The 26367-nt window shown below is 30.6% G+C and overlaps 1 pseudogene; it reads left to right on the forward strand.

Moving 5' to 3' along the window:
* Window positions 1–23: 23 nt before the first annotated feature.
* On the forward strand, window positions 24–12183 carry LOC134247009 (receptor-type tyrosine-protein phosphatase kappa-like; annotated as a pseudogene).
* Window positions 12184–26367: the final 14184 nt, after the last annotated feature.

The raw sequence follows: 26367 nt of genomic DNA on the forward strand, positions 1-26367 counted from the left end.
ATATTTTATTTTTTTTAGTTTGTAAACCGGATTATTATGGTCATGAGTGTGAATCTCAGTGTAGTTCAAACTGTTTGAACAGAACCTGTCTCTCAAACAATGGTTCCTGTATAGGAGGATGTAAGGGACACTTTGTGGATGAGAAATGTTTCATAGGTATGTTGACCAGGATACATTTGGCATTCGTAAAATTATTTTTGATAATGTTTATTTTTAAGATAAAATAATTCATAAGAGAGTATTATATCATTTTAGAAATATATATAATTTTATGAACTCAAATAAAACTTTAATTGAAAAGATATGTCTTTTTAAACGTTTTAGAAATAATTGACTGATTGTATATTGCTTAACGTCCCTCTTTCGAGAATTTTTCACTCATATGGAGACGCCACCAATTCCAGGTGGAGAACTTCAAATTTTGTCTTATACTCGGCACTCATAGCCATTGAGCAGGGAGGGATCTTTTTCGTGCCAGCTTCTATTGCGTCACGGGAACTCGGTTTACACGGTCTCATCCAAATGACCCGTCTTCACGTCCCACAGTGGGATTCGAACCAGGGTCGTAAGGATTAACTCCGCGACTCTAAAGCAGATTCTCTAACCACTGCGCCATTCGAGCGACTTTTAGAAATGAAGGGAAAATGCATATGTGTATTATGTCAAAAATAAATTGTATTTGGTCATATAATACAAAAGAACTTTTGTTCTACCTTAGTAGATTTTGAACTATTTTATTATGATTAAGGCTTATTTTAAAACATATTTTGTTCATTGTGCTTTGTTATTTATTTTAATATTCGACCCAAAATTTCATTTGTTATGTTAAATACTTCTTTTCCAGCACTTGCTGTAAGTGACCCGACTTCTTTGCCGACTACAGCTATTGGTGCTGGGTTAGGTGCTGTACTATTTCTTTTGGTTTTAATAATCATCATAGTCATTTTTCTCAGGTATGTTTGAAATATCTATTGACTTCAATTATTTAATTATTTAATACTTCAATTATTTCAAAGGAAACCAATATGTGAATCTAATGATAATAAATGACACTCTTGTTTAAATGTATGATTCTGTTGGAAAAATTTAATTTTATAATATTTTTATTGAAGATACAAACGACGAATGCGTCAAAATTCCAAATCAGATATGGTCTTCTATAAAAAAGAGCATGCCCCATCTTCTGGTAAATATTAGAAGTTTATAAGGTTCTACATTTTCTTCAAAATGAATTTGCTTACGTCTCTTAAGATTTTCAGTTTTTAATTTAATTGATTATCTTTTACCATGACAACAGAAAACAAGTTGTACACAAACATAGGTAATGTTTCGGTACCGATAGAGGACCCAGAAGAAGAACCACAAATGGAGAACCCTGAGGAGGCTGTGTATTATAATGATCTATCTGTGGCTAAGGATATCGCTGTGTCTGACCTACTGAGGATAATCACTGAGAGAGAAGCCAAGGAAAATGAAATATTTCATAAGGAATTTAAGGTCAGTACTTAATCATTTTTAGTGAAAATATTATTATTGAATTGCTTATTATCATTTTCTTATTTTACAATTTCACGTTGATTAGCCTTAAGCCTTTCGTTTTTTTTTACATTCCTTCCATTTCAACCTTAGAATGTATAAAGAGTACTTCATCCAAAAAAAAAAATGGGCATTTTCTATGAGAAATACAGTTCTTTTTTATCATTTTAACGTATCCGATTTACAACGTTTTCATTTCAAAGCGATTATATTGATGAATACCATTTTGCATAGTACCCTTTGATCACTGAGCAGTATTTTATCTATTTTAGTCTCTTCCTTATGGAGAAAGATTTGCCTGCGAGACAGCTAAATCAGCAGAAAACATGCCCAGGAATCGATTCAAAACCACTTTTCCATGTAAAATTATCCATTCTTATCATTTATTATTTCATTTTCAGTAAGAACGTATATAAACAATACTTGAATAAAATGGCAATAGCGCATTTGATAGTCACTTTCGCTTGCTCTAGTAGTGATTTTTGAAATACATTGTTTAACCAAAATTTTGTCATACACTGTTAGCTTATACATGCCTTAAAGCAAATCACACAAAAATAATATTTGATATTAATAGTTCCCTCGTATGATAGATATAAAAATCCTTTATTTTATATGGAGAATATAGTAAATACTGAGGTATCCCCCTAAACAATGACAAACTGTAGCAAAAGACCACCAATAACCAAAAAACAAGTCTTAATAATTTTATTTGGATATGACTGCACTTCATTACATTGAGATAATTTTTGTTAAAGGTGGTCTTCATATTGAAAATGTTGAAAATTCGTATTTAATTTTTCTTGTCATATTATTTAAAGATTCAAGAATTTGTCTTAAATTTATCCATCCGATTACAAAGATTTCGTGGCATAGTGGTATGATTACAGGTTGTATACATAAGGATCGTGAGTTCGAGTCTCACAGTACGTGTTTCTAATCAATGCTTTTTTTTTCTCAGGTGCATTTTTCCTATGATTTCTTTAATTATTTTATTATACATCTATAAATAATGTAAGATATATAATACAACATAACACCTTGAAAAAATCTCGGTAAAAAAACCCAGTCTAATTAATCTATTCTAATCACCCAAAGTCATAGCTGCTAGCTTGTTTTATTTTTTAAATGTTCTAAAAATCTTGTTTAGAATAAGAGAATTGAAGAAGTAAAATGAGGGTAATGTAACAAAAAACTTTGAAAATATAACACTGGTCTACAAATGATAACATACATGTAGTTTGATCTTTAATCGAAAAGGTAAATGTACAGATCTATAAATAGACACAGGTGATTTCCATTTAAATACTTTAGTCGGTCGTGTCGCCGGTAAGACAGCTATGGTTCTTTTGAATGTTAATTAAAATTTGAAAAGAAAAGTTTCTTTGAGTTTCTTAAGCCATCGAATAAAATTATATTATAATATTCTTTTCATCTTAATATATAGGAATTCCTTTAATAGTTCCACAGTTTATACGGTTTTAACTTTGCTTGAACAGTTGACGCGTTTAAAATAAACAGCTTTGAGTTTAACTTGGGTAGCTAAATTCATTCCTTATACTTTAATTTTCTTCCATTAAGTGTAGCATAAAAACCCCAAAATTTTGCATTAAACTTTCTATTTAATTGTGCAAAATTTATATTAACGTCAAGCGGATTGACAAGTTTTGACGTAGGTCACGCTGAATATCCAATATAAACTTACGCTTTACATTCTTAATAAATTTATACAACAATATTGGATATTCAGGAAATATTCTATCGCACAGATTGTAACATGTGAATTTGATTGGATATCTTACACTGAAAACATGTTATTCTTTAATATCTTTTTGAAGTGTTTTGATATTCCGCATTACCATAACAGAAATTATATATATATTTCACTAAAATAGTATGTGATTTAACTGTAATAGACACTAATAATAGAAATTCATAATTTTCTTACAGACGATCATTCACGAGTAATTTTAGAAGTTGGTAATGGCTTCACTACAGATTACATAAATGCAAACTATATTGAGGTAACAAACACATATACTTTACTTTAATTTCTATTGAAGGTATTTTAGTGTGAACATGATATTATTGTTTTTTTAATTGCATTGTAACATTTTTATTTTAGAATATGGAGGGGGAAAAGGAATTCATTGCTTGTCAAGGTAAAAAATATCAAATTGTCAAAATCCATCTGAAAAATAAAACTTTTTTTTAAAATGATATTGTTCCTTTGAATAATAAGAATCTTTTACCTTTGACTATTTCTTTCACTAAAAGCTTACTATATTCCTTTAGGCCCACGTGAAAACACTTTAGTTGATCACTGGAGAATGATATGGCAGGAGCATGTGGAATACATCGTTATGTTGACCAACCTAATTGAAGGACCAAAGGTTGAATGTGTAACTTTATATATTAGAGTATATAAAGTAATTTTTTTGATGTAATATCCTTTTATTTAAGTTGTCATCACTTGTGTCATAGTTTAAAGAAAAATATTTAATTATAAAATATTATAATCCTCAGTTTTGTCGACTAAATCTCCTTTAACCTGGTTTTGAAATCACAGTTTTAAAGATTTTCTAGTCCTTAAACTGTATCAATTTCCTTCAAACTTAATAGAAACATAAATTTTATTTCCACATTTTTTTTTAACAAAAATTCAAAATTTTTTTAACATGAACCTTCTTTTAGGTGAAATGTCACCAATATTGGCCAGATGAAGGGAAAGATCTGGAAATCAATCCATTTTCCGTAACTTTGGTAGAAGAGAAAGTATATGCGTATTTCGTCCAGAGAAAAATGACTGTGCGGAAAAAGAAGGTATATATAAATACTCATAACATTTTGATAAAAATGTAGAAACATGTATTTTATGTAGATTAAAGGTAGACGCCATAATTGCAATTCATCATACATTAATTGCAATGTGCATGCTTATTTTAAGGTCACTGGGTCAAGGACGGTCGTACAGTATCACTTCACCCGATGGCCAGATCACGGGACTCCAAATCCTCTGAATTTAGTTGTATTTCACCGACACTTCAGACACAAAATCAAGCCTTCTCAACATCCAATAATTGTTCATTGCAGGTAATTTCTCTGGACATACTTTATACATTAATGGCCTAAATTTTGAGCATCATATCCGTTATATAAGATGCTATTGTCCTGAAAAAAATACTATACCTTCAAATTTAAAAGAAGATAAAGAAACTTAACTTCTCTTTATATATTTTTCAACCCATCTACTTTTTAGCTCTACTGGTCAGAGACCAGAAGAGCTTATGCGATAGTAATGCATCCGGCGTCTGTCTGTCTGTCTGTCTGTCTGTAAACAATTTTTCAAAATGCTACTCCTACAGTTTTGGTCTAATTTCAATATAACTTGGCACACAAGTAGACTACACTAAGATAATAATTCTGTGTATCGGTTTATGATTTCGATGAACAGTGTTGCCGTGGTAACTAAAATTAGAAATTTCTTTGAAATTCTTTCAGAATGCTACTCCTCCTACAGTTTTTGTCTAATTTCAAAATAACTTATCACACAACTAGACTACACTGAGATACATAATTCTTTGTATCGGTTTTTGATTTCGATGAACGGTGTTACCGTTGTTACTGAAAATTCAAATTTCTGTGAAATTCTTTCAAAATGCTACTCCTCCCACAGTTATAGTCTGATTTCATTATAACTTTGCACACAAGTAGACTACACTAAGCTACATAATTTTGTGTTTTGGTTTTAATTTCGATGAACAGTATTGCCGTTGTTACTAAAAATAGAAATTTCTATGAAATCCTTTCAAAATGCTATGTCTCCTACAGTTTTGGTCTGATTTCATTTTAACTTGGCACAGAAAGTAGACTACAGTAAGATACATAATTTTCTCTATAGGTTTTTGTTTTTGATGAATGGTATTGCCTTGATTACTAAAAATAGAAAATTTCTGTGAAATTCTTTCAAAATGCTATGTCTCCAACAGTTTTGGTCTGATTTCAATATAACTTGGCCCACAAGTAGACTACACTAAGATACACAATTCTGTGTATCGGTTTTTGACTGATGAACATTATTGCCTTGGTTATTAAGAATAGAAATTTCTGTTAAATACTCTCAAAATTCTACTCCAATGATAGTAGTTTTAGTCTGATAATAATATATATAACTTGGCACACAAGTAGACTACACTAAGAACATAGAAAGACTGAATCAAGGGTCATTATTCTATTTATTGCTGTTATAAAGTTTCAATTCCCAACAGCTTAAGTACTTTTCTCTTCCTTTGCTATAGATATAAACCAGTAGAGCTTCAGTCTCGTATTATCTTTCATCGCTTAACTGTTTGTAGCCAATGTATTTTTTCTCTTCATACATAAATGTGTTACAGTGCGGGAATTGGGCGAACTGGGACATTTATCGCCCTTACGTTTTGTCCAGGTACGCCAAGGACAAGGGCAAGGTCAACGTCATAGAGTATGTCAAGGCCATGCGTAGAAACAGGATGACAATGATACAGAATGTGGTACGTATATAAAGAAACTGCAATTTTTACTCATGTATACTGCTCTATCTTGAATTAAAAAAGGAGTGATAGAGAGATTGAGATGGAGATAAAAATACTCTCACACATACACAAATCGAGAGAGAGAGAGAAAGAGAGAGAGAGAGAAAGAATATCTGTTTCTGTAAGTAAACTGCTAAATAAAAAATGAAATATTTTTGTGATGAATGCAATCTAGTTTTAAAAATGGAATATGCATAGTCAAAAGTAAGAAGAATCGTTTAACATTGTATCATCTTAGGACCAATACGTTTTTCTCTACCATGCTTTGTACGAGTTCTTCAGAAGGAAACCCCAGTATAAGAAGAAAGATGAATTTGTCCACCAGTATGGAGATGTCAACAGAATAAATACACAGAAACATCTAACCAATGAATTCAATGTGAGAATACACAATGTTTATAAGCATACATTTAATAGTCTTTTGAACTTTTTTACATGACTAAAAATAAATTGCTTGCAATTACAACTAAAAAATGAATAGTTTATATACGTTATCAATATTTGTTATTGATGTTTGTTTCAAAAATTTACAAAATCAAGAAATAATATCTTCATTGCACTTTTAGGAACTGGTAAGCTTAAAACCACGGTATGATGCCCATGATTTCAAGAGTGGAAAGAAGTTTTTAAAACTGAACTTTACAAAATCAGTCTTACCAGGTATGCATGTCCGAACTGCTATTTGAATTTCACTCATTTGTAATGTTTAGCCATGTGGACTTGTTTTGCTTATTTAAAAAAAGATAACTGTAAATAAATAAACTGACACGCAAAAGAAACACAACAAGTAGTAATCTACAAATGTTTGATTTTTTATCTTATGATTTTCAAAAGCGAATAAATTAAGGCTAATCACACTTTTCAGAACATCGGAGATTTGATAAAATTGTTAAATGATCATCTTTTTACTTTACTTTGTAAAATATGACTGTTAAAACATCCCCCTCCCAGCCATTCAAGTAAAACGTGCAAAACTGCCCAAAACAACAATTTTAGCTTAATTTCTAAGATACAGTAGGTTCATCAATATCGAGATCTGAGCGAAGAAATTCTTCTTTGGCATTTTTAAATGCAGGTTTTTTTTACATGATTAGGTTGAATTTTCTCTAACTTAGAGCAGTGTAGCCACCCTTGGACTTTCGTTACAAGGACTGTCCTTAATGCATATGATACGTAGGACCCCGTTATGGCGTAATGTAGTGAAAGTTCGCATCAGCAACTCTCCATCACTTTTACATTGAAATTTTCCAGCTAGAGCAATGGAGATGCGTACATAAGCCATTTTCAAGTAGCCTTAGCATAGCTACGGGAAGCGAAAGGAGATTTTATTTTTTGAAAAATTGCTGCGTTTCTTATGATAAACAGTAAAAAACCCTTAAAACTGCATAATATTGCCAAGTATTTTGTTTAACATGCAAGTTTTGATTTCTGTTAAGCAAATCGTTCAACCATTATAATACCTATTTTACCAAATTGAAGATATTCATAATTTTAAGATACAAATTATTTACTTTACATAATTATTTCAATCTAAAGTAGGGTGTTGTGTTTCTTTTGCGTGTCAGTTCATAAACAGATATTTAAGTGATGATTTAAAGCAGGCATTTTTAGCAAGAATGAAGAGATTGCTGCTAAAACTTAATAAATAAATGCTGATTATTTATATTTGTACTTTAAATTATATTTAGGGTAATCATTATATTTCTAAGGATGAAAAATCGTTCGATTTCCTTTTTCGTCAAAATTAAGGAAACATGGCTAAATTTTAGTCTCTGAAAACGTACGGTTTCAATCACACCAGCAATGTACATAACTTACTTTTTGACAGAAATATTGGTTAAGAGAGTTAAACTTTAATTGTGAAGAAAGTTTTAAATGCATCTTTATGATTCTTCTATTTTTAGTTGAGCAATATCTGGTCTATTTGACTTCTCATGTACCTGGTAGAGAGTCGTACTACAATGCAGTGAATATATCTGTATGTATATATATTTCATCATTTGGAATATCTTTCAAGGCAAATGGTGTCTTTATACGTATATACATTTGTATTATCAGTATCTGATTAAAAAGATGAATATTACAAAGATCATTTCCGATAACTTTTTAGAACTATCACCGTTCTTTATCTAAGAAAGAAATTCAGATGATACAATAATATTTTATAAAGATGGTACGCACTTAATGTGGAGTCTTGTGACATTTACATGTTCATATTTTGTCAACACATTGTGTTTTTTTGTGCCGTTTCGTCAGATTTACATGTCCATGTGTATTTAATTTTTTATCATTTAGTCATTCACCCGAGCTGAGGAGTTTATATCTGCACAATTCCCAGTGTCTGGCGCGGCCATAGACATTGTTCGTTTACTTATTGATCACGAGTCAGCATTCCTTATTGCATTAAACCCATTATCAGAAGTGAAGGAGGTAATTCTAATATTCTTCAATCATTTTTGGTGATAACTTGCTTTTTGCATCCCCAGTAAATATTTTGTTTAATTTGATGCTATTTTTTATTATAAGATTTTAATCTATAATTTTTATTCCAGTTACAAAGCTGGGTAGAGGATAAACACAATCTTGTCAAATTAAGTCCATATACAATAACAAAGGGTACAGAGACATTACTCACTAAGGAGATAAGAAAAACCACTATCAACATTACAGATAAGGAGGTAAATTAATACTTGTATTTTCAAAAAAAAGACGTTTATTAAATTATTTTATTGAAATATTAAAATGTTTGCATGGAAAATCAACAAATGCATGCACGTAAAAGATATGTACAGATAAAACAATTGAATTTATAAGTAAAAGGTATTTTTACAGAAAAGCTCGGAATATCACGAAATCCAAATATTTGAATGCTTGAATTGGAGTTCCGATGAAGCACTGCCCAAAGAAACTTCTGCTTTGACAAACCTCATCAAGCAATTCAGTCTTGATCGGAAATATCACCAAGACGGACACGTAACTGTGATATCAAAGTAAGTACTCGCCTTTGGGTATATGTTTGGCATATATTAAAAAAGGGATTTTTGTTTGCCCAATCAGACACATTTTGTGAAGGTTGAAGTCGAACAAATGAAAGTAAAAAAAACTCCCAAGGAAAGGATATTTTTATTAAAGTACAATGTCCCAGAGATTGATTGATTGATTGTATGTAGTTTAACGTCCCTCTCGAGAATTTTTCACTCATATGGAGACGCCACCACTTGCCGGTGGAGGGCTACAAATTTTGTCCTATGCTCGGCTCTCAGGGCCTTTGAGCTGTAAGGGATCTTTTTCGTGCCAGCACCTACTGCGACATGGGGCCTCAATTTATACGGTCTCATCCGAAGGACCGGTCTCCACGTCCCGCAGATGGGCTCCTTACTTCGCGACTCTAGAGCAGACGCTCTAACCACTGCGCCACGCGGGCGACTTAATGTCCCAAAGAATAAATTGAAATATGAAAACCCAAGCTTTAATTATTCAAAGATATGGTTCAAAATTTTTTGAATATGGGTCATTTCAAATTTTAAAAGTAAAAAAAAATCAAATTAAAGGTATACAAGTTGAGCCTCTTTCGTAAGAAACACGCATGAAAAATATTCAAGCCCAAACACCCTTTTTTCCAAAGTTTATTCCAAAGATTAAATGTTTTAATTAATTAATCAATTAAATCCCACATCTGATGTTTTGGAGGTCCGTGTTTGTTCTGCTCCTATTTTGTATTGTTTTATGGACTTTGAGATTAAATACTATTCGTTATCTCCATTTCACTTTTTAAAGTGAATTAAACTCATAGGTCAAGAACATCAGGGCAAACATGCTTTTGGGGGTTGGGTTGGTAGGCGTTACAATGGACCTTAAAATTTTCACAATCAATTATATAGCTTTAACTTTAAGGCAATTTTTTCTTGAAAAAAAAATCATTTTCTTCTACATTAATTAAAAACATTATTTCTTAACTTTACGCAAAAGGGATGGTGCGACCTGTTGTGGAATATTTATTGCTGTATATAACGCCATAGAACAGCTACAACAGGATGACGAGGTGGACATATTTACTATAGTACAACAGCTTCAGTGTAGAAGACCAGAAATGATATCTACAAAGGTATATTACATTGATTTTATTAAATTTTATTAATAATAAAAAAAAAATAGGTTGCATTGATTTATCGAAATATATTTTTTATACAAATTTGATAAACATTTATCTACCAAGGTACATTTTAATTTATTTTACCAGTATTTTATAAGAAATGAATTAATTTTGAACTTTAAATAATCTTTAATACCACATCTTAAAGTATATAGATATTAATATCATCTTAAAGTATAGATATGAGTTTGTTACACATGTACAACTATCCATTATTTTGTGATTTTCTGCTGGTAGAATTCATTTCCTATATAGGACAATTTGTGCTTAGGTTTTTGTAAATCGGAGAATTTTTTCCTTATAAATTATTTATAATTAACTTAAATTCTGGTGTGATGAAATAAAAAACACAAATTCTACGTAAATTCAATTCGTTTTTCATTTTTATATTTCAGGAAGAATATGAATTCTGCTTCAAAGCAATATCTGATTTTCTAAATACAGACAATGTGTATGCCAATTCTTAAAAGAAAACAATTGTGAGACACCTAAAAGAATATTGCAAACACAAATTTGATAAAAATTATTTGTCAAATAGTTTTTATTGTCTATTATAAGGGTTTTTCTTTTAGAATTTAAAGATAACTATTATATTCTTTTTTTCTCTATCATTTTAATATTAAGCGTTATTTAAAGAGAAGTCTAGTCATAGTTCATTAGAAATAATGGCACATTTAGTATTCTCATCTCAATATTAACTTACATGTAAAACTACTTCTAACTCTATATGTAAATCTTACTTATATCGGTTACCTTTTTGAGGTAAGATTATTTGTAAACTTTTTGCTTTGAAAAACCTTTTTAAATGATCTTTTATCTTTCTTTTTATTATTTCTATGATACTGATAATATATATTGTATATACATGTATATCAGTTTCTTTCCTTCATAAAAAGGTTTCTGTTATTAGATAGAGAACATTTTTTTCTAAAGGTTGCTTAACTAGATGTCAATTAAAGTTATTTTTTATATTTCACGCAACAAGTTGCGGGAGGTATAATGTTCTTGACCCGTCCGTCAGTCAGTGTCAGTCAGTCATTATGCCAGTCCTGTTTTTTTTTTCAGCGCAACTCCTCATAAACCGCTGCACAGAATTTCGTCATTTTTTAATATAAAGGACACAATGTGTAGATTTGTGTATCACGAGGAAATTCCGATTCCTTCATTTATTCCGGGAATTTCTGAACTTTTCAACTTAGATTTTTTGGTCATACCTTGAATAAGACGTGTATAGTTTGTCAGCGCAATAACTCACAAACCGCAACACAGAATTGCGTCACCCTTTGCAGTTATTTAGGACACAATGAGTGGATAGGCGTTTTACCAGGAAATTAGGATCCCTTTTTTTTTCTGGGAATTTCCGCACTTTTCAACTTAGATTTTTTGGCCATACCTTGAATATAGATAACAGTTGTTAGCGCTTCTCCGCTTAAACCGCTGCACAGAATTTCGTTAAACGTAGCATATATTTAGGACACAATGTTTAGATGTGCATTTTACCAGGAAATTCCGGTTAATTGTTTATCTGGGAATTTCTGCACTTTTTTCTTAAATTTTGGCCATACATTGACTTTAGATATTTTATAAATTAAAGAAGTAAAGGTATATGTACGTGTGTGTGTGTGTTTTATTATTTTTTTTTTAACTTTTGAGTATTTCATGTAAATATTGTATAAGCATCCTTAGGATTTTTAAAATAAAGAAACAATCTTAAATCTTGTATTTCTTCTAAGTATTGGAAATTTTTAATTCTAATTTTGCTTTTCATACACATAGACAATGTTTCAGATTAATCTGGAAAATCGCTAGTTAATCGTTGCCCATTAAAGCAGGGCTTTCAATATGATATACACTCTTCTTTACACGTATCAAAGCCCTAAAATGTACTCTGTTTAATTAAGATTCTTTTTCGAGTATTTGTTAACAAGAATATATATATATATATATATATATATATATATATATATATATATATATATATATATATATATATATATATATTAAAAAATTGGTCAATGTCCATTTCCCTTAGTTCCATTCACTGAAATTCATCTTTCACGTCCGTCTTCCAAATGCACTTTGATGACTGATACAGTAATGGCAGACATATGTCAATATTTCAAATAAATATAGCATTCATAATAAAAATATCAATATAGAAACCAACCTTCTTTACACTAAATGAATAAAAATGTTATATAGAGGTGTAATTAATAAAGCCAAAATTTATAAATAACTGGGCAGTTGGTATGGTTCTCCAGTTTGTTGGTCTTTGGCCCAGGAAAAGCTAACATTAATTATATATTCATATTTGAATATAACTACATTGTATGTAACTTTTTAGGATCATATTTTATTCTTCCATGTCACTTCCATGTCACTTGTTATGTTATTTTGTTTTTTTTTTGTTTATGCATGTCGTTTTAATAAAGATATTTTTTAATTATATATTTCTATGAAATTTCATATTTGTTTGTTTGAGAAATAGAGTCTTCGTTTTCGTGAATGTTGCATGATATACGCTTCGGTAGTGAAATGTTGTTTTAAAATACTAAAACTTAGCCGAGATTTCTACATTTCAAACAAAATTTAATTTCCAGACTGAAGCGGTTAAAATGCATCATTTATGATAACAAGAATTTAACTTCTATTTTCAAATGTACAGTAACAAAAAAAGTTATATTTCATCGTTTTATCATTAAATCATGGAGTTTAAATGATGTAAACTTCTTGAAAAAGCCCGCTTATCAATTGATTGGTTAACTGTATATAGTTTAACGTCGCATTCGAAAATTTTTACTCATATACACACGCCACCGTATGCCCTAGAAGGGCTTCATATTTACATTCGGTACCCAGGGCCATTAAACAGCGAGGGTTCTTTATTGTGCCAATGCCTACCGTCACATTTGACCCTAAGTTTTTAAGGTCATAATAGAAAAAGGTAAACTATACACTTATTCCATTTTTTGACTGATCACAATTTTCAATAGTTTTAAAGACATTGGTAGAGTGTTGCAAATAGAATGAACAATATTTCTTTTTTAAAGGTAAAATCTTACAATATTTCAGAAAGCTTATGTACTGCTTGAGTATTTTTACGTTCCTTGATCGCCCGAAAATTAGAAGTTCCTGTATGTGCAACTACCAATAATTCAGCATATTACTATGTCTTTTTTGTAGATAACAAGTCTGAGAGATAAGGAGAGAGAGAGAGAGAGAGAGAGAGAGAGAGAGAGAGAGAGAGAGAGAGAGAGAGAGAAAGTATGTTGAAATGTCACAATTCAGGATCTTTTGGTTTTCATACATTTATGTTTGCTGTGTTTTTTTTTTTTCAAGTCGGCTGTGAGCTTGATTTGAATATCATTTTCGTGTGTACTCACGCGTAGAAATATGCACGGAGAAATTAATGTGCGCTAACGTGACGTCACAATGAGGCCAAACAGAGGTTTTAAAATCTAAAAAAAAAGATATAGGCCAGCGAGTGCTTTTAGACATGTAAAATGTAAGCATAAGGAATGTTTTTGTGGGTTATTGGTGTGCAAATCACACAAGACTTGAATGTAGGCATGTTTTTCAATGATACGCTAGTGATTTACACACAGATAATTTTCACAAAACTTGAAAACAGTCATTACAAATACACCGCAATGACATACTGATATTTCATCAAACAAGCTTTCCCTTTAGGAATTGAATTTGGTTTTATCTTTTTCATTACTGTTTCGTGTAAGGTTAAGATCAAGTATATATAAATTGTATAAACTTGTCAATTTATTATAATTTAATGGGATTTGTGTAAATGGATTGCGCAGTTGTGAGGTTTTCCCTGGTAGTGAAGGTGTTTCGTTCCAATTAAAACCGCGCATTACAGATGTAAAAGGAATGAGGAACAAATAGATAAATCGACGTTCAATAATACTAAACGTAGCTCTACATGTACGTATATGGTCCTATTGACTTAGATTTACCCTAATTGCAAAATACTTAGAATAAAGGTATATTATTTTGCCCATCGGCAGGACTTTCACTTGTGTTTAACGGGATGGTCAATGGAACGAGATTCAACAATGAAGGAGAACAATGTGGCTAGTCAGGCTATCATATTATTTTTGAAAGAGAAAAAAAACTCGAAGGAAAACATAATGTGCTGATAACTGTATGGACGTAAATTATAAAATCAGATCATAGAAAAATCATTGTCACTTAGTACTACAAAATCGTAGTCTTAAATTCCTCAATCATGAGGAAAAACAACTTGGACAATTGGAAAGTCGGTGAAAGGCAAAAGGAGATTCAGAATAATGACAGTTTATTACACAGTTTTAATACTAATTTATATATATTTAAACACAATCATTAGTTTAATTGAATTTCACAATGTGTGCAATCAGAGAAGTTTTAATTACATATTTTTCTTATTTACCAATTTGGAAATGTGACAGTTTTCGAGTTCCTTTTTTATTAAATACGCAGTTTTTTTTTATTATAGTAAAATTTAAAGATCGTAACTGTAGTATAAAGTGCATAAAATGACCAATGCCGTACAGAAATTTCGAAAAAAGGGTCTTGTGTACATGTTACATATATAATTGAGCACCAATTCTAGAAAACAATCTATAAAAAGATAATGCTGCCAAGAGAAAATTCTAGAGAAAGCCTGTGCATGTATGGTTTATATAAATATTTTTCGTCTGCCTAGGAAATTTTGTTTGAAGGAAAATTTCATTATGTGGATCTTACATAGAAAAGGTTGCATTTAATACTAGTAAATAAATTTGCTCTTTAACTCGAATATTCTGTACAATTTAACATAAAAAGTTGTACTCGTCTTAAACTTCATCTTGAGAGCAAAAATTACCTAAATCTATTTTCTAATGAATAATAATTTAATCTGTTGTCTTTGATTATCATCACAAAATTGTTTGCTTGCCCTCTCCCGACCGACTGGTTATTTTTTTTAACCTCCAGAAAGCTATCATTGATGTACTTTGGATGATAATGAAATTTTCTGAAAAATACATTTTTCACACCTACCTACCAACCAAATATTTGAATACCGAGTCGGGAGAGGACAAGCAAGCATTTTTCTAAAGTTAGTCTTTCTCAATCTAGTTATTTTCATAAAAAGATTTGTAAAAAGCAATTCATTGTATATTACCATTTAACAAGGAAAATGACCTCGTTTCTGATTGTTATTTAAGGGGGATGTACAAGCCATATTGGATCTAGTCTGGTGTAAAATAAGAAATACCAAGAATGCACTTAATACTCTACTAAACTAGCCCAAAGTTACTCAAAGTGCTAATGCACTAATTACCTACTGGTAGAGACCAAAATCAGTTAATAATTAAGTTTATTTTGTTTTAATTAGGAGGAAATTAATCATGTTAGAACTGCGCAGCTACAGCATTCACGAGATGAAAAATGCATTGAATATAGTGTTAGTTCGATTCATTGATAATATGGCTACAACCATTTGTTTCGCTTTTTTCTTATCATTATCCATAATTCTTGAATATTTGATTTTTCATATGGGTGTCTTCCTGAGGCCATGTGTTTATTTCGTCCGCCATTCCTCTGTCACACAGTGTTCGAATAGCATTGGTTTTAGAATAAATGCGACCATAATAACATCAAGACAAGAAATTACTAAGTAATAAACATTATGTTATATTACTTACTACTTTTATTTGTTGCATTGCATCGTCTGATTAATTAAAAAAAAGCGATTTAAACCCTACTCCAGCAAATCGGGAAAAACTGTTCTGTTTACAGCTCGAGATTCCTCGATAATATCATTCCACTGAGCACGTGGTTGGCATGTGCATATATCTGCTGTGGATAGATGCGTTTATTATCATGATTATATTTAATTTTTCATGGAACAAGTCTTGATGATTTGTTGGTTTCTTTAAAACTCAAGAAAAAAGATAAAACATGTCCTAAACATATGTGATTACGGCGGGTCTTTTTTCTGTGGCGATAGAAGTTATTTTCAAATGGGGCACTGCAAGGAGGATGCTTAGCATTCAATTTGAAAATGTTAAACAATATGCGGTGCATGAAAAACAAATTGTAATTACATGTCTTGCATTCGAAAAGTTGGTACATGTGTCTATTTTGTTTAGCAGTTAGATAGAAAAAATAGGCAGTTATAGGATTTCCTTCAGGCACCTCACATAAATAGCTAGATTGTTTGCAATGAACCACACATTGTATGGAGTAATGTTTGGACATAAAAACGCATCATGTCTCATTATGTTGACAACATTGTAAGCTCTCGCTCATTGAACATACGAAGCTTGATAAAATATATTGAGTTGTTTCTTTGAAATTTAAAAGCAAGCACAATGTTTGCAAAGAAAAGTCCATTGCATATGCTATGTCTATCGAGCAAAAAAAAAAAAAAAATGAGAGGCTACCCCCCCCCCCCCAAAAAAAAAAATCCTATGTTTATTTTTCAAAATCGTGTACTAGCCTTATAAGACAATTTGTTATAAAAATATTTGGTTGCCCTCTCTCCCGATCTACTGCCTAGAAATGGCCCGACTCATTTTTTTTTTACATCCCATTACATGTTTTTTTTTCTTCCGTCAACGAATATGTTTAAAATTTTAGGAATTTTTTTCTCACCTATAAATACGGACCCAATAATTTTTCCCTGAATTGGGAGGATCACCAAACGTCATTTTAAAGATGGTATAAAATATTTATTAATGTTGATTTTTTTCTTTACTCTGTAAAATTGTAATTTTGACAAAAAGTTTTTTTATTCATTAAATCTCATAACCCACTCTGAATGAATTCATTCCTTTTCAAATGTTGCTCAGCTAAAATCAAAATTGTAAATGTTTATTTGACAGAGTATACGAGGGTATATCAAAAAGTAAACGATATATCTTAGGTATTTGATAGTTATATTATTGTTGAAATATTCAAGTATTTTTCAAAGTGTAAATTGGAGGTCTTTGATAGCATATTGCTTAATTAAAAACACATCCCTTTTCAAACTTGCTAATATATCACTGGGCAATATAACAAGTATCATATTTAAACCATCTACCTTCCTTCGCTAAAACGATCTATCCAATCATTGATTGAATTTGTAGGAAGCCATTTGTCTTAATAAACTATGAACAAATTCTTATGTGCTACTTCAAAGGCATTTTTAAGATATACTATAAATATTTTAGTCGTTTGTTAAACGAGTTCCACTGAGGCAACCATTTTTCGTCACAAGTACCTGCATAATGACGTCATTATGAGCAAAAATTTATTCAGCATATGCTATTTTATAGAACTTGTGTTTGGCTATGTGTGCATCAAATTTGTTTCTAATCTGAAATGTGGTTTTGTAGATATAGAGATAGATCGCGTACTTTGTGATCACCCCTCGTACTAGTAGGTACTAAATCAAGGTCATTCATATCGATTTTATGTGTTTAATTTCTTTGTGTTTCATTGGTGATAATAAAAATTTTGATATATATTATGTTATCTGTGGCAAACTTACAAACTCTTAATTCTTAACTTTGATGGTGCTCATTTTTCCTTACCTGGAATCAAAGAGTTTAAGATTTTTTTCTTTGATATCAATAAGTACATTATTTAACAACCGTTCTATAATAATACTAAATAAATTACTTCAAGCCATACTATAACACATTTCCTCTTTTAAAAGTGTTCATACTATTTGAAATATTTTGCAACTGTAATTCTCTTCTACATTTAAAGATTGTTATGTCCCTCCATATTAAGAAGAGGTCTAAAAAAACAAAATTCTATGCTAAAAATAGACCACGTGCTGCTATCCATGAACTATTTTCATGATTCTTTACACTCTATTTGAAGACAACGATACCTTGTTTTGAACTTGAAATTATCATTTAAAAGTGCAAAATTTAGACATTTTCTCAACAAATGGTTGTAGAGAGAACATTGATGCACATTTTGCATATTTTTTTGGATTTTTTAAGGCTCTGCTGAATTCTGTAGCTGCGCAGTTCTAAGGAGCATATCAAAAGCATTTTTCTGCAAAAGTATAGATTATATATGCACAACATGTATTCAGTTATGAATATTTATAGTATCTTTATCATAAGGACTTAAAATTTGATCAAAATATGATGTATTTTAGCCATTTGATTGAATGTTTACATTTCGTTCTCACAGCACTAAAGGTGGCCGTACATCCCCCTTAATGAAACATACAGATATTCCTGAAAAGATTTTAGAAGAAACTGGAAAAGATTTGTATTGTTTGAACAATTTTGCGAAAGAAAAATTGTGACGGTTAAAAGGATTTAAAAGAAGTGAAAAACCATAATAATGGCGATAAAAATAAAAAAATACAACGTTATTTTGATGGTTGTTGTTCACAATAGCTTTTTGATTTTGCATTTAATGAGTTAACTAAATCATAAAATTAAATGAAAATTGTCACTTATGTTTTTGGCTCGGATTAACAGCAAAACATTCGCGTTCTAACGCAAAAGTTACAAGTTTAGTTGCCTTATAATTATCGGGGTTTTTTATATAACGCGAAAAAATATATGTTGAAACCTACAAAAGATAAGCTCATTGGCATTGTTTTATTAAAGGAAAAAACATTCTTTGACTTTGATTTTTGACCCATAGATAAATACGAAATAAAAAAATAGCAATCGCTATGGGCTGTCAATGGACTATTTAATTCTTGTACTCTTATTACTATACAATTTTGAATAGTTAGGATAGGTCCTCAGTACCCCCTTGCTTGTTGTAAAAGGCGACTAAATGGGGCGGTCCTTCGAATGAGACCGTATAAACCGAGGCCCCGTGTCAAAGCAGGTATGGCACGATAAAGATCCCTCCCTGCTCAAAGGCCGAAAGTGCCGAGCATAGGCCTAAATTTGCAGCCCTTCACTTGCAATGGTGACGTCTCCATATCAGTGAAATATTCTGGAGAGGGACGTTAAACAATATACAATCATACAATACAATTCTCTTTGAAAAATAAATCCATATATAGATTTATACGAAGCGTTTTTTTTTCAAGAATTACATAGACAATAAAGAAATTAATTAATCATATTTTATCAATTTATAGATTTCTTATTTTATCTCACTCTTCCTATATTCATCAGGTAAATATATTTGTCCAGAGCAACAGTTTTACTGGGAAATGAATGGTGTCCAATCTTAATTGTATCCTTTATTTTATTGTAGTATATTAGAATTGATTATTTTTTATTTCTTTAATAAAATTCCAATTGTGAACGCAAGTCTTCCGTTTCCACTTCTCCTACATATATATGTACGAAATAGAATTCTCGAATGTGGACAATCTCCCCTTCTTTTTTAAAAACGATTTTACATGCCTGCACTAATCTGAAAAAATCTATATTTCTGGTCCTCAAGGAAATTAGTTTTACTTCCAGGTTTGACTAAAATGAGCATGGTCTGAGAAAATCATAATCTACATGTATTCAGGCTTTAATGGCTCGTACATATATTACGGGCTCTACATTCTGTACAGAGAGTTTTTGCAGACTTAAACAACTATTTCTGAAAAATTGTAATGTGTTGTACTTAGAAAGAGACTAATGGACATCCTGATAGTTTTTCAAATACTGTAAAAGTACCTTTTTTCCGCGTGGTATTAATTTACGCTGTGTACGCGGTCACAATTTTTCCGCGAAAATTTGTCCAAGCATACTCAATATAAATGTAGGGCATACCAGTAAAGTGATAGTCTAGGAAATCCGCGTAGTTTTCTGCACGCAGATCCAGCAGAAATCATTAACAGCACCATTGACAGCGTGCATGTATTTTTAGACACATTAAATTGGTATGTGTGCACAGGCTCAAGACACTGTAAAGCGTTCTGGGAGCCCATACGAGATATCTTCACAAAACGTACCAGTGACATTTCGTTCAAAATTTCACCTGCATTACTGTAAATCAATTTGTACATGCATACATTGATGGTTGAAGAAAGAGGCAATGTAGCAGTAATGTATACTTTTTTATGTAGCGTTAATGTAACGTTTTTTGTACATGTAGCGGTAATGACTACTTAGCGGTAATGAAAATTTCGAAAATGTAGATTAATGGAGTTTTATGAAAAGACTTACTTTTACAATCAACGACTGTTTTTTTTTACAATTTATACAGAGACAAACTCCAATCACTGAAATGTAAAAGTCAGCTGTGAAATGTTAAAGTAAGTCTCTTCATAAAACTCCACTGATACGCACCATTGTAAACATACACATTTTCAATTATAAATTGATAGACCAATACTCAAATAATTAACCTAATTATACATGTACATATTCACATAAATATTCTATCTAAATATTATATTTTTTTTTATCTCTATGAATCTTTAACCAAGTCATCTAAATTTTTAAGGTTTTAATGAAAATAATAAGTAAATTGAATTTCGTTGTTTATTTCCTATTATCAAAGAAAGCAATTAGTTCTTAACTTGGTAAACATAAAATTTTTAATATCTATAGGATTTTTTTTCGAAATTATTTATTAGATTTATTGATTGTATATTGTGTAACATCCCTCTCGAGAAATTTTATTCATAAGGAGACGCCATCATTTGCCGGTGGAGAGCTGCAAATTTTGTTCTTTAATAGGTATTCAGGTCATTTAGCAGACAAGGATCTTTTTCGTGCCAGCACCCTTGCGACGCAGGACTTCGGTTTATACGGTCACATCCGAAAGACCGGTCTCCATGTCCCACAGTGGAATTCGAACCCGCGACGTAAAGATCAACTCCTTACTTCGCGACTCTAGAGCAGACGCTCTAACCACTGCGCCACGCGGGTGATTGTTTATAAGAAAGGAGAATGTTATTTTAAGTGCATTAAGGATTATTAAAGTTAACTGTACTTGCAAACTCTTTTCTTTGAACACATTCAAATTTTAACTTTTTTTATTTTGTGTAGATAGTATATTGAAAATATTACCAGTATTATATCTGTCAACTTAAGAAAAATCTCTTTCTCAAATATAGACTAGTGCATTTTTACACTTGTATTGTCAGGCGACTTCATACTTACCGCATATCAATTATTCAAACTTGAAGTACTAATATATTTATTAACTTAAATACAACAAAGAATAAAACAACTCACATACATGTAGCACCGACTGAAAGGGTAATGGAATTGTTCAACAATTCAATAGACCTATAAAAAAAAGAAAAACTCGTGCATCTTGAAAGTAGTCCGTGTACATATGCATTCAGCAGCGTATGTGCACAATACAGTAAAATTCGGTTATGACATAATCTCTCGGACCTCTGAGATAACTTTTCAATATCCATAATTTGTTTTATCCGTATACTACGGAAGCCCAATAGTGCAAACCAAAAATAAATAAAGAAAAACGAAATTATTAAATAAAGAAAAACGAAATTATTAAATTATTAAATAAAGAAAAACGGAATTAATATATAAAGAGAAACGAAATTAATATATAAAGAAAAACGAAATTATTAAATAAAGAGAAACGAAATTATTAAATAACGAAAAACCAAATTTATATATAAAGAAAAACGAAATTATTAAATAAAGAAAAACCAAATTAATATACAAAGAAAAACGAAATTATTAAATAAATCATTTGTTTTTCTTTATTTAACAATTTTGTTTTTCTTTATTTAAAAATTTCTTTTTTTTTTAAATTAATTTGGTTTTTCTTTATTTAATAATTTCGTTTCTCTTTATATATTGATTTCGTTTTTCAAGTAGAAAACTGAAACTAAAATACGGAATTTACAGATGTGCATGGTAAGGGCCTGAACCCATAAATCATTAGAGCACACGTCTGTTAGACCTGATTTTGTTTGCCTTTGCACTCACCGTCTCCCATATCGAATACACAACCATTACAACATGAATAGGGGAGAATTTAACCTTTGGTATCTAATAGTAATATGCTTAGATTTGTGTTTTTATCATGCATTAACATGATTAATGTGAACTTTAATCAGTCTGATAAATTGGCCAGTAATTCGGTGAAATAATGACTGTAACAATTCGTTTAATATCATTAGCTTTCTTAACCCTCTGCTCGAAAAGTCTAATGATCAGCAATTAATGAATCTGGACACGTAAATAATGACTTTGGACATTAAACATTAAAGAGATTATCCTAATAAATTGCACAAATATTTTAGATTTGCATGAAAGTTAATATTCCGTTGTTTACAACGTGTACTGTTGAATTTTTAACATTTAGGAAATCCCCATGGCTTTACAGTACTTGCACTAGAAAATGCCGTAAAATAATACGTTACTGATCGGACTTTGTGGGTTTGTTTGATATTGTAAAAAAATGTTTAAAGAGAACAAGTGAAAAAATTAAACAAGTCAAAGTGGTTACAATAAGTAGATTTTAATGATTGCTCACTATATTAGAAATAAAGTAAAACACTTCTGATTTCTTGGTCTTAATAAATGTCAAATTCTCAATCTGTACTATTTACAAGTCAGTGGTAGTGTATGACTAGCTACTATATAACTTGATTTCACATATTCGAAATGACAAACTCTCAATCTGTATTTATAAGTCAGTGATATTTGTGAACAAACAATGCACACACTTGCATAAAACAAATCCCACAAAGTAATCAAATCATTTTTCTCTTTATAGTTTCAACAACCTAAGATTTATGGGTACACAGAGAGGACGCTAGGTTAAGTTCGTGGAAATTCAGTAGAACGATACTTAAGGTCTTGAACTTCTCGCGATTCACGAGCTTCATTGGAATATCATTAATTCTATGCAAACAGAAACAGCCATCCTCTCTAAGTCCAGGCTTACAGACTCCAACAATGATGTGGGGATATGACACAGCAACAACTTCCCGTAAACAAAATTGAATAGTTTATGAATTGTTTACGGAAATGGGAATTTTAGGCTGTGTGCACATATTTTTTTCGACGTTTGTTAATTTGATATTTATATCTCCTTCCACCACACATTTGTAATGTCGAGATAAGGCGTAAAGAGTTACGAGGTGGTGCTTTATAACATGTGCGCTTTATGGATGATTCATGGGTTCAGGCCCTTACCATGCACATCTATAAAGTCCGTATTTTAGTTTCAGTTTTCTACTTGAAAATAAAGAGAAACGAAATTATTAAAAGTAAAAAACGAAATTATTAAATAAAGAAAAACGAAATGATTTATTTAATAATTTCGTTTTTTCGTTATATATTAATTTCGTTTCTCTTTATTTAATAATTTCGTTTCTCTTTTTTTAATAATTTCGTTTTTCTTCATATATTAATTTCGTTTCTCTTTATATATTAATTTCGTTTTTCTTTATTTGATAATTATATATTAGTTTCGTTTCTCTATATATATTAATTTCGTTTATCTTTATTTAATATTTTGTTTTTCTTTATTAAATAATTTCGTTTTTCTTTATTTAATAATTTCGTTTTTCTTAATTTATTTTTGGTTTGCACTATTGGGCTTCCGTAGTATACTAAGGAATAAGTTAAATTGATTAAGATGAGGATCCAAGATAAACTGAAATTTAAAGATGTGTGTTTAAGTATCGTCTCTCAAAGTAACTATTTTGTTTATCGGAGGCTCGGGATGTCGTCTGTTATGCTTTGGGATACCTTTCTTATCCCCAACTCCTAATATACCTATGAATGAAATTTGATGCGACTTTCACAGAATCTTTATCACATATTGCCATTTTGCACCTATTTTACTCGTCTTTTTTTTTGTCCCCTTTGGGGACCAAATCAAACAAATAATTGTATATTTTGTACACTATAGTGATGAACTGGATGAGTTAAGGAGTCAATGAGAGGACAATTGATAAAGAGATTATACATGGAATTTAGAACCATCAAAATTTAAAAAATCGATAGCTTTTTAAAAAAAATATAGACGCATAATATTGGGATGACCACCAAAGCTAATTAACATCTACATTGTATTAATCATTCTAAATGACTGTTTTTGTTCTTCAAATATTGCTCCTAATTTTAAAAGGAAGGAAAAGACCCTAATAATTTCATGATTTACAGGACTCCTTGCAAACGACTGGAAACCTTACCGATTTCGACAATACAGCTTAGAAGTGTCAAATTCCTCTGCTATACAAGATTGGTTCCAATGTTACAAAGATGACACTCCAGATTCCCGCATACCATCAGACATACAGAATATTCCATGTGAAAGAACAGCCAGATACCTCAGAATAAGAACAAGATATGATGCTCCTGAAGATAATAGATATTGGATCACAGGGGCTATACTTGAAATATGTGAAGTTAAAGTTTACGGTAAGGAATAGAAATTGCCTTTTAATCCTTTACAGATTAATATTTGAAGTTTGCCGAATACAGTAATGCGTTTTAAAGAAAAAATAAACATTTCGAGGACCATGAATAACGCAAAGATATATTGTAAGAGGCATAGATCGTGATTGAAACAGTCCGACATTTCCATAAATGACAAGGGGGTAATGACAAATAAATAATATTTTGAATACAGGACTTCTATTCACTTTATCTGCAAATATTGTGAAGTGTTGTGTCATTTTAAAATAGAGCATGTAAAATGATATTAATTTCAATAATGAAAATTTGAATTATATATTGGGAAAAGAGAAGAAAAATGAATTTTTAAATAACACATAAAAAATATAGCAGGTTATCAATGGGGAAAAATGTTATAAATGATGTTAGTTTGGATAAAATATTTATGAACAGTTATATCTCCATGAGAAAAGATAAATTAAACTTTATTTTTAAAGAATAATACAAACTTTTTTGTTAGGATCACAAATATTTCTAAAGATTCAGATTCAAATTGTTGACCTGAATAATGACCAACTATAATGGGATGTTTTTATAAAAAAAAATATAAGGTTAAAAATTTGTGCAAAATCAATGCATCAAAATTTTATTTGTGTTAAGTACTCTTAAAACCTGATTCTCAAACTTTATTTATTCTAATGCAAAAAGTGTTTTTGACTGACCCTCCAAAAAAATGAAAGAATTATCATACTGATAATGTATGTTCTTTAAATATAGATTGCTTAGTGAGGAAAACTTTTTGGAAAGCTATTTCTCAGTGTTATTATTAATTAAATGAAGCAAGCTATCGGAAAGGATTGTAAAAATCATTCTTAAATAAATTTCATAGGGGAAGGGCGAGCCCCCTCTCATTCAATACAATGCTTGTATACTGTGAAAACTCGTTGAAATGAAAAGAAATTAATGTTTTTGTCGAGTTCAATAAAATGTGTTGGTATTTGCATGAAAAAGTGATTTTTTTATCAAATTAAAAAATAAGCCGATTATTCAATAAAAAGATGCGACTGAATGATAACTAAAAGGTCACTAAAATGTATTTGCCATTCAGTCGACCTTTAGATTCTGCTTGATTACGTTTTCGTTTAATTCATAGGGATTTATTTGTGTCAAAATCAGTTAAAACTGCGGTAAAAAATGCACAAATTACAAAAGGTGGTCAAGAAGTACGTAATTAAATGCCTTTAATTTCAAATGATTACAAATCAAATATTTTAAATAAGTCCATTTATATGTGATTTATTTCCTTGTGTCGGAAGTTAAAGGATTATTTGTAACAAACATTTCTACTTTAACCAAAGGTTTTGTAAGTGTTGATCATTAGAATAACATTTGAGGGATAATCCTCCTGAAGACATTTCATGAGATTTAATTGAACTTATTTGATGCCGAAAACTCTACAGGTTGTGATATCGGTTATTATGGTCCAAACTGTTTGTCTTGCGGAGGCTGTGCAAACTGTGACATTGTAACTGGTTGTTTAGTGCTAAAGAACAAACATGAAATTCTTGAACATTTTATATTTCTCTCATACCTTTATTATGCAGCTACTATGAACCTATTCCATTACGTTATTCCTATCCAAATGAATAGTTACATATCGTGAAGACGCGAAATGCTCTTAAAAAGTTCTTGTTTTTTTTGTTGGGGACCCTTTTATAACCACAGTCAACTCTAAACAGACTGTTTATGTATGGTGTTGACTTAATAACGTAATTTCAAAACATTTTGACTATGATACAAACATTTCAAAAGATTTTTA

Source organism: Saccostrea cucullata, unplaced genomic scaffold (assembly GCF_032062105.1).
Source record: "Saccostrea cucullata isolate Sc308-1 unplaced genomic scaffold, CSIRO_AGI_Scuc_v1 ctg7621, whole genome shotgun sequence".
Classification (NCBI taxonomy): Eukaryota; Metazoa; Mollusca; class Bivalvia; order Ostreida; family Ostreidae; genus Saccostrea; species Saccostrea cuccullata.